Here is a 10,003-nt window from a genome sequence, read left to right on the forward strand (position 1 = left end):
TTAATAAAAATGAAACTAGAATTCTCTACTACTTAATGGAAATATATTGACACTTTCCCGAGCATCACATTAAAATATTGTACTCTTTATTGGTCCTTTGAAAGTGCTGACATTTAACAAAAATGAAATGTTAAGAGCAATTCCTGTACTCATGTTACTGCTTATAATAAATCCCACATTTGGCAAACTTACAGAATTGGTTCATATTACATTCCATTTATATACCATGAATTTTGCTCTAAGCATGAAAATGTCTTTAATAGGCTTTTTCCTCAGTATTCTCAGGTTCAGCAAAAACTTATTTGCAATTTACCACTGTTCCATGAATCTCTTAGCATTGGAGATATTGAAATTGTGTATTAAACAGCTGTGGAAATTAGGAGAGATGCAGGATGTATTTTCATTTATGCTTTAAGAAAACACTACTATACTTTGGGAAGAAAAGATGGTGTTGAAAGATGGGTGTGTTAATTACCTTGCTTGTGTAACAAAGTACCACAAACTCAATGGCTTAAACAATGCAAAATTTATTATCTTACAGTTCTAGACATCAAAAGTCCAAAAAGTGGCTTACAGGCTAATGTAAAGGTGTCCTCAGAGCTGCATTCCTTCTGGAGGTTCTAGGAGAGAATCCATGTCCTGTCTTTCTCAGCTTCTAGAGGCCACCTGCATTCCTCAGCTCCTGACCCCTTCCTCTATCTTCAAACCAAATCACTCCAAACTCAACTTTTGTTGTCACCTCTGACCCTTCTTCTTATACCCTGTCTACCTGTTAAAAGGACCCTGTGATTATGCTGTACCCACTTGGATAATCCAAGGTAATCTTACAATCTCAAGATTCTTTTATATCTGTGAAATTTTTTTTGCCTTATAAGGTAACATTTTTACAAGGTTCTAGAAGTTAGGATATGGTAATCTTTATTCAGCCTACCATAGTGGCAAGAAGGCAGAATCTATTTGAGGCAGGAAAAAGCTACAGACCTCTACCCATGAGCTAAAGTCATTTCAGCCTGGGGTGGGGGAAAGAGAGGAGGCTTTGCGATAACAAACTGTTTATATAGACTTTATTTATAGAGGCTTATGAAGTGCCAAGGTATGATCTAAATTTCCACATCCACTTTCTTTTTTTTTTTAATAAATTTATTTATTTATATATTTGTTTATTTATTGGCTGTGTTGGGTCTTCATTGCTGAGCATGGGCTTTCTGTAGTTGTGGTGAGTGGGAGATACTCTTTGTTTTGGGGAGCGGGCTTCTCATTGTAGCAGCTTCTCTTGTTACAGAGCATGGGCTCTAGGCATGTGGGCTTCAGTAGTTGTGGCATGCAGGCTCAGTAGTTGTGGCCCACTGGCTCTAGCGCACAGGCTCAGTAGTTGTGGCGCCTGGGCTTAGTTGCCACCCTTCTGCACCAGCCCCCCCCGCCCCGCCCCACCGCACCGCATGTGGGATCTTCCAGGACCAGGGATCAAACCTGTGTCCCCTGCTTTGGCAGGCGGATTCTTAACCGCTAAGCCACCAAGGAAGTTCCTACATCCACTTTCATGTTAGGTAATATTATTCCCATTGTAGAGTTGTGGTAAGAGTCTCAGAAAGGTTAAGGCGTCTCCTGAGACCAGTTTGCTAAAGGCTGAGCAGATCAGTTGGACTTTCAACTCCCAGCTCTTGCTTTCAGGCTGTGCTGCTTTCACACAAACCAGTGGCATGTTAACTAGTTTTTCAGAGAGGAACTGACCCCAAAACCAGCTCTTGGAGGTGGTGTAGGAATTTGCTGGGGGCAAAGGGAAGAATGAAACTGCCACAAGAAAACAAAGTAGAAAGACACAAGATCATTAAGTCTTCAGCACGTGTGTCATTCTGCAGAACTGGTGTGTTCACGGGGAAGGGTCTCTCAACGAGTTTTCACCCATTTGGTGTTTTTTCACTTTCAGTCCACCTTGCGCATCTTCACCCAAATTATCTTCAAGGTCCAAATTCCTTAGTATGGCACATAGGATGTGCTATACTCACTTCCCCTCTGTCCCTCTGTGCCTTAGTTTCCTCATCTGTGAAATGTGGATGAGCATCTACTTCATAGATTATTGTGTGGACTAAATACATGACCTATGTGAAACACTTGGCATAGTTCCTCATATACAGTCTGTGCTTAAAAATGAGCAACTATTAATTGTTATTTTTGCTTTTTTTTTTCTGTCAATATAGCTCTTAACACACAATTCTAGTCAGTTAGCTTGGAGTGTTGAGTAAGACATTTAACAGAGTGATTCTTGGTGATAAGTAGCAAAACAAACAAACAAAAACAAAAAACGGTTGCACTAGCAATAAAAGTTTCTCAAACCAAATGAACTTTGAGAGAGAATACACTGGAAATGGGGTACAGTACTTTTTTGCCTATTTTCCTTTTATTGCCTGCCTCAAACAATATACTTCGTTGGATTCAATAATTCCTAGGTGTGACTCAAAGGGCCAAAGGACCAAAACAAATTTTGCAAAGTCAACAAACGCTCGTGCCTTGTAAATCCTCCCTTTAGACTTACTTTGGCTAACTAGCCTGAGAATGCTTTCAAGCTGCTGTTTTTTATCAGCAATGGCATTGGGAGAGGACTTTCCTGCCAAGAAAAGTCTAAATTAGAGAACAATTTACTGTAGCTGCCTGCTGTTCAAACATTCATGGAATGATAAAGATTGAATGTACTTTAACTTGAACTTTTTTCTTTCTTTCTTTTTCTTTTCTTCTTCTTCTTCTTCTTCCTCCTCCTCCTCCTCCTCCTCCTCCTCCTCCTCCTCCTTCTCCTCCTCCTCCTTCTTCTTTTTTTTCCTGGCTGCAAGTAGTCAGCAAAAAATGTCCACAAAGTACAAGCCTACTGCATAGTCACAGGCCATATCAAAAAACAAAACCACTAAAGGGTATTTTGCTCTGGGACATTCTTCCACATTTTTCTAATTTTTGCTTCCCCCCCCTCCGCCCACCCCGCCCAAGGACTTTGTGGTAAAAGACAGTTTCCTCTTCAATGCATAGGGTATTAAGATCTTTGTTGGTTGTAAAGATATATTTATATTTTTTTCATTATAAAAGACAATGAATGCATGCTCACTGCAGATAACATAGAAATATAGAGGAAATAAGGAGGAAACAAGAAAACCCTGTAATTTCACTACTCAAAAATGTTCTTTTCATTTTTTAAAATATTAGTCATTTGATATAGTTATGAGGTGAATTGCTAATTTTCAGTAAAATACCATTGTACACAATCATAAAAGGAACACAGTAATTGGTTCAGTGCATTGAAATTAGGAAACATTTCTATTCCAAGTTTGGGTAATAAAGTAAGTTTTTACTTGGTCAGAGAAATAATATCAAACCCATGTGACCAGTATACATTTATAGGGACTGTATATGTGTATATTCACTGTGTGTGTATGTGTGTATGTATAGGGACACAGGCCTTGAACATGTTTAAAATACAATACTGATACTTGTTTTGTCAAGTATTATGTTTTGCTATTTTGTTTTGTATACTTGTTACAGAACTCAAGTTCAGCTGCTCACTGCTCGAAAGCCAATATTTAAGAGGCAAGTGTTGGTTGGAAAAGGAAAGGAGGCTGGCAACCTGGGGGGAAGGTGGACTCATGTCCAAAAAGCAGCTCTGAAGATTCTGCATGACCGTGAAAGTTTCTAAAGGGAGAAAGAATCATTTGGGGAAAGGGGTCAGAGTCCTCATTATCTTTCACTCTCTACAAACTTTCTCCTGATTGGTTGGTGGTGAAGTAGTGGGGGTGGTGCTCTAGGAATCTTGGGCTCAGTCTGAAGTTACCATCCTCCACCTGGGTGGGGGTCTTCATTCCTACAGAAGAACTCAAAGGTATTTTGTTACCTATATACCTTGAGGAAGAACCAGGACCCTGCCCCATGACTGCACTATTGTTTCTTGACTACTCCTCCTTTGTTTCTGCATCCCCTCCCTTCCCTGATAAACAACTCTTTGAATCTGTCCTTTGGAGCCCAGGAAAGGTCTAGGAGGCTGACTGAAGTCTATTTCCTACAAACAAGAATCGAGGGCATGGAAAGGATTTATACTTGGGAGGGTGCCCACAGAGTCCTGCTCTGCTTCATACTGTCCTATCCTATTTTATCCACTTAAAAATAAATGTTGGCCACAAGCCTATAAAGTGATTTTGTAACCCAGTGATGGATCATAACTTATAGTTTAAAAACCTTGTTTTTGATTAAAGAGTCAGGTTTTGACATTCCATGTTGGAGTCCACACTTTAATTGGCTTCTCAAGATGCTTGGCAAGTCAGTAGGGGCAGAAAGCTTGGGACCAGCAGGACAGTTAAATCTCCTTATTTATGGTCCGCCTTCAATCTTAATCTCCAGGCCTGACCCGGGGATGGAATCTTTGGGAGTGCCATAAGTGTTAGGGGAAACACAGATTGTAACTGCCCACCCTGGCCAGGCAGACAATAACAATTTGCATGAGTTATTTTACGACAGGGAACTAACAAGCCACCAACATCCAGAAGAATACGGGAAAGGTCAAAAGGATATGCCAGTCCACATGTCCTACCCACCTCCTAGAAAGCTCCTCACTGGAGTCCATCTTGGCTGAGAGATGCACACGTCACCGGAAAGGACTGTAAGTCAGAGTGATTGGCCAGAGACAACCCGGAAACCCACCCTATCACCATAAAACCTGAGACTGTGGCAGAGCAGTCCTCGTGGGTTCCCTTACCCTCCTGCTCTCCGCCCGGGCACCCCTTCCCAATAAAGTCTCTTGCTTTGTCAGCACGTGTGTCTCCTCGGACAGTTCATTTCCGAGTGTTAGACAAGAGCTCCCTCTCAGGCCCTGGAAGAGGTCTCCCTTCCTGCAACATAAGGAGCAGCTTTTGAGGGGGACGTTGTAACAAAAAGTAGGACATTACCTGTATTATCGAGATTCTATGTCCTTTACAGCTGGGTGCCCCTACTTATATTCACTGTGCATTCTGCTTCAGCCATGTGCATCTTAGTTTGGGGTCTAATGCAAAGTGAATTGAGGCCCCAAAGTACATTGCTTTCTCAGATGTCTTGGGAAAGAAGCAAAGACATTTGCTGAATTTAATTAGTGGTTTTATAGTTATTTCTTCTTCCTGTATGGTTCTTCCTTATCCCTGTAGTTGCTGGCTTTAGCCCAACAAGCTTCTGCACAAGACAGTCTGGGTTACATCCTTTGACTCTGTGTGACCCTGAGTCTCCTCAGTTTTCTCATCTGCCAAACAAGGGCGGTAATGCTCACCCCACAGGACTCTGGAAAGGAGTAAATCTCACTTATAATAGGAGTCAGCATGGGCCTGACTCAAAATTGGAGCCTAGTAAATAAAAGTTACTTTTCTTCCCTTTCTTTGGAGTTTTACCCCCAGAGCACATATCATTTCCAAACAGTGGTGGCCACAATCCTTGAGCTAACAAGCAACTCATTAAGAACATGGCCAACAAGCTATAACTTCCCCTGAACAGAACCAAAACCCAAAGTGTGGGTGCAGATAACTAGTTAAGAAAAAAAGTTTAACGTGATAGACACAAGCTGTATTTCCCCTTCATGGTAACAACTAAAATAAAATCAAACAACGAAACCACAATGTTTATCAACCAGCGTGTCTAGAAGATTGTAAAATCCACAGGACCTCTGGTGATTGGGAGCCTGGCTTTACTGTCTATTTAGTAAAGAAAACAAGGAAAAGAAATAAACTTTGGGTATAACCTTGTCAAATATGCATTTCTTTGCTGAGGCAGACACAACATGAGGATTAGGCTATCACCAGCCTATGTTGTGGCGAGAGGTAGTGAAACTTGAAAGCAGGGCAGTCAATGAGCAGTGTTGGGACAATCAGCTCTTATTCATCAGCTGTGTTGGAGAAAGGGTCTCTCTTTTGCGGTAACTCCAGGGATGATAATAGGATCCATTTATACACACCCCCATTAGAGTAACAATTAGACTGCTCTGTGATTATCTGTTTTCCTTCTTTAGATCAGGGAATAAGTGTCATGCTGATTAACCTCTCTTCATTCCTGCTTCCAGAAAATGCCTGACAGAGTAGGTGCTCAATAAATGTTTGTCAGATATTAACCACATGAGACAATAGTAACACGGTTAGTATTATGACGGGATGGTGCAGCTGGGTGCTGGATAAGGCACCTTGCCAGCAGAAAGCTGGTTGAACATTAAAGCCTCTCTTCCCAACCCCTGACCTTGTTAAGCTCAGAGATTTCACCAAACTATCCACAGATGTTGTAACACACTCATGCGTTTGCCCAATAAGTGATTTGTATATTTTTTCTGTTAGAGTCACATTTGTACCTATGAGTGAATCTGTAAGAGTTCCCCTCAACTGTCCATCTACACCCTTCAGTCACACACAGATGCTGTAATATATGCTCATTAAACATCATTTGATCATAGATATTCACAGTCGATGTATAACATACACATATGTAAAATGCACACAACACCACCATACTTTCTCTTCCTCCACCATAATTTCTACCATACCTAACTGGGTCTCCAATTTCTTTAATCTCATCAACCACTTCAAAAATGTCAATCAATGAACTAACTCGGTCATACACTAGCAGAGCCATCACTGTGAAATAAGTATTATTCAGAATTCTCTGCCTCCAAGTCTGCCTGAATGTATGGACAAAGCCCAGAAACTAAAAGTAAAAACAAAAATATTTCTGGCTAAAAAATTAGGAAATAACATTGGAGAATACTGTGGACATTACGCTTAATATTAAGTTTTTATGATTCATAATTTTCCTAGCTAAAATCTGCATCTTTTTGCTATGCATGCTATTTTCTTTTGTGGTTTATACATTCATCTTTCGACTTCCTAAATTTTGTTTCCATAATACCATAACTTCATAATGATGTTTTCATCTCCCAAACAAATTTCTTGTATGATTCTTTCTAAGAAAAGTTTTATCATTTCCTTATTCTTTTGCAATTTGGGCAATCCTGTATTTCTTCTCATTATACTATATGATTCTGTTGTCATTTATCTAGTGAGTACTACTTGCAGAAAGTTCAGGAAACAATCTGAAGAAAATAGAGATAAAAAGAAATTTATGAAAACATTTTTAAAAACCAGTAAACCTCAAACAAAGAAACAAGCAAACAAAAACCCTGCCAAAAGCTAATACACTGAATAGTTTTCAGTGTTAAGTGAATGAGTTTAAGTATTTGTAGACGGATCATATCATCAGATTATCATGCCAGAGACAGAAAAATAAATGATCTAGCACTGCAGAAGAAAATACATAGAATTTTATGTTAGAAGTTGGACTTTATCCAACTTCACACCTCCTACTACACCTATTACTGTCTTATACACACAGATGAATAAGAAAGTATATGGCATGAGTAGCTATTATCCATTCACTTTCTATCCAGACCTTGTGCCTCTAAGTACCTGGCCCCTCCCATTCACCACCAGACTGATGGCCCATAAGGGGCAAACATACTCCAGCTCCATTTGTGGCAGTTAACCAGGACCTCCCTTGCTGTATTCTTTTTTTATGTATATAAATTTATTTATTTATTTATTTATTGGCTGAGTTGGGTCTTCGTTGCTGCATGGGGACTTTCTCTAGTTGCGGTGAGTGGGGGCTACTCTTCATTGCAGTGCCTTCTCTTGTTGTGGAGCACAGGTTCTAGGCACTCGGGGCTTCAGTAGTTGCGGCACGTGGGCTCAATAGTTGTGACTCATGGGCTCTAGAGCACAGGCTCAGGAGTTGTGGCACACGAGCTTAGTTGCTCCGTGGTGTGTGGGATCTTCCCAGTCCAGGGACGGAACCCATGTCCCCTGCACTGGCAGGCAGATTCTTAACCACTGTGCCACCAGGGAAATCCCTTTTCCCCAGCTCTTATACTAGAATTCAAACTCTGGCCCCTTTGGGTTTGCCAGATGGCCAGAGTGGTCAAACTCAACTGCTGAGTGGTCAAATGCTGCGTGGTCAAAATAGGTAAAAGAAAGTAAGAAAATCTAGGCAGTTGCAATCCTTCAAGGACAATTTCCTGGTGTCCCACTCTCAGGACACATTGGTTATGGAATAGTGACCTGAAACCATTTATTCAGGCATTATTTCAACAAACATTTGTTGAATGCTTAGTATGAGTATGAAGCCAACTCATATGGGAGATGGGGCTGAAAAGAGAAATAAGATATGACAGCTTCCTTGCAGAGTACATAAGCCAGCATGGGAGCATGTAAACCAATGGTCCCCTACCATGTGATCTGCATCCAAGGGCCAAGGTAAACACTTAGATGGGATATGAGATTTCTGATGGAGGTGATGTTTGAAATAGCTCCTGAGTGACAAGGGAACCTCTAGTGTCTGGGCCATGCCTAGCCTCCTGCTCTCTATGCATCCCTGCCTTGATGTTAAACTCCAGGGTAAAAAAAATGAACTGCTTATTTTTGTTCTCAAGTCATACTGCACTGCTTCCATCTTCCATGCCTTTGCTCATTTGGTCCTCTTTGTCAGGAATGGGTACCCTCCCCACTCTCCTTAGGTAGTACCCTCCCCTAACAAGTTTTCTTTGACAGTTCCCACCCTTCCAAGAACGGGGAGTCAGATGCCCCCCTCCTCTGAGTGCCTATAAAGGTCTGTACATTACTGAGTATCATGGACCCCTAGACAATTTCATATCTTTCTGTTCTACTCCCATGGACTGAGTTTGGTAGTGGCAGGGTCTACTTTTTTTTTTTTCCTCTATGTAAACTAATTTAGAACCTAATTTAGTTCCTAGCTTATGAGTGATAGATAAATGTTGGAGAGATAAATGAATAGACAGATTAAGTAGAGTAAAACAGAGTTACTTGTGTTGGAAAGTTATCTGTAGGAGAAATGTGATAGATGGGTGGTATTAAGGCAGACTATTTCACTGGCAAGAGCTATACATCTAATTTAAATTTAAAGAAAAAGAAAATCTGTTAGCCTACATAACGACCATGAATAAATCAGAGCCGCTTAGGAGACATAGGTGCTCAAACAAGATCCTTAGTAATTTGTCCCGTTTCAAGTGCTTTCCTCTGGGCCAACTTCATTCTCTGGAAATCTCTCCCCAAGCACTCACTGGCTCATGTCTAAGCCCCATTTTACCAGTTTAGAAACCCCAGGAAGAATTAAAAACTTCTTTTTCGATCGTTTCAACAAAAATTCTAAAGAGTGTTTCTTACTTGACCAGGCTTAGGTCACTTGCCCTTCTCTGAGTTAATCAGCAGAATAGGGGGTTAGGCCCTGATAGGAAGGAGCTGAGAAATGGGTCATCGCACTTGAACCCCATGCACTGAGAACAGAGTAAATCTAGGGTGTGTTGCCAGAAGAAAGAAAAAGCGGAGCCAGACATGCAGTGTCTGGGGAGACTGAATAGAGAGGCTGACCCTTCACGTGGTTCAGGGCAGGATGCCCCCAAATATGCCACTTAGGCATATTTATTATTTTGAATTAAAATTACTTAAAAAACAGCCAGTACAAGGACATTCTGACTCTTTTTTGTCCCTCTGAAAGCAGGAAATAAACTGCCTATGTGAAAAGTGCCCTTCCTGCACCAGAAGAGAAAGAGACGGCATTATCATCCGAGATAGAGAATCTAGGGCCCAGAAGGCTGTATAAACAAAACTCTTCATCACTAATTTACTACCCCACACCCAAACCCCCTTGTCTTGTTCACTCTTCACAAATGGACTTTTGTGTTGTCTGAGAGGTATAGAAACTGCCTACTTTTGTCACTTCTTTGAGTCATACTTTTATGGGGCTCCTGTATGTACGAAATTTGTTTCTCTCCTGTTATTCTGTCTTATGTCAATTTAATCCTTAGGCCAGCCAAAGAGCCAAGAAGGGGAAAAGGGAAAAGTTTTCCTCTTCTACAGTTTTGGTGCCCAACTTGGAGCCCTTCCCTGGCTGGACACTGCTCGCTCCAGGGCTGCTGTAGCTGAGAGATCCTGGGACCACTGACAAGAGTCAG

The sequence above is a fragment of the Hippopotamus amphibius genome, chromosome 3 (genome assembly GCF_030028045.1).
Source record: "Hippopotamus amphibius kiboko isolate mHipAmp2 chromosome 3, mHipAmp2.hap2, whole genome shotgun sequence".
Taxonomy (NCBI): domain Eukaryota; kingdom Metazoa; phylum Chordata; class Mammalia; order Artiodactyla; family Hippopotamidae; genus Hippopotamus; species Hippopotamus amphibius.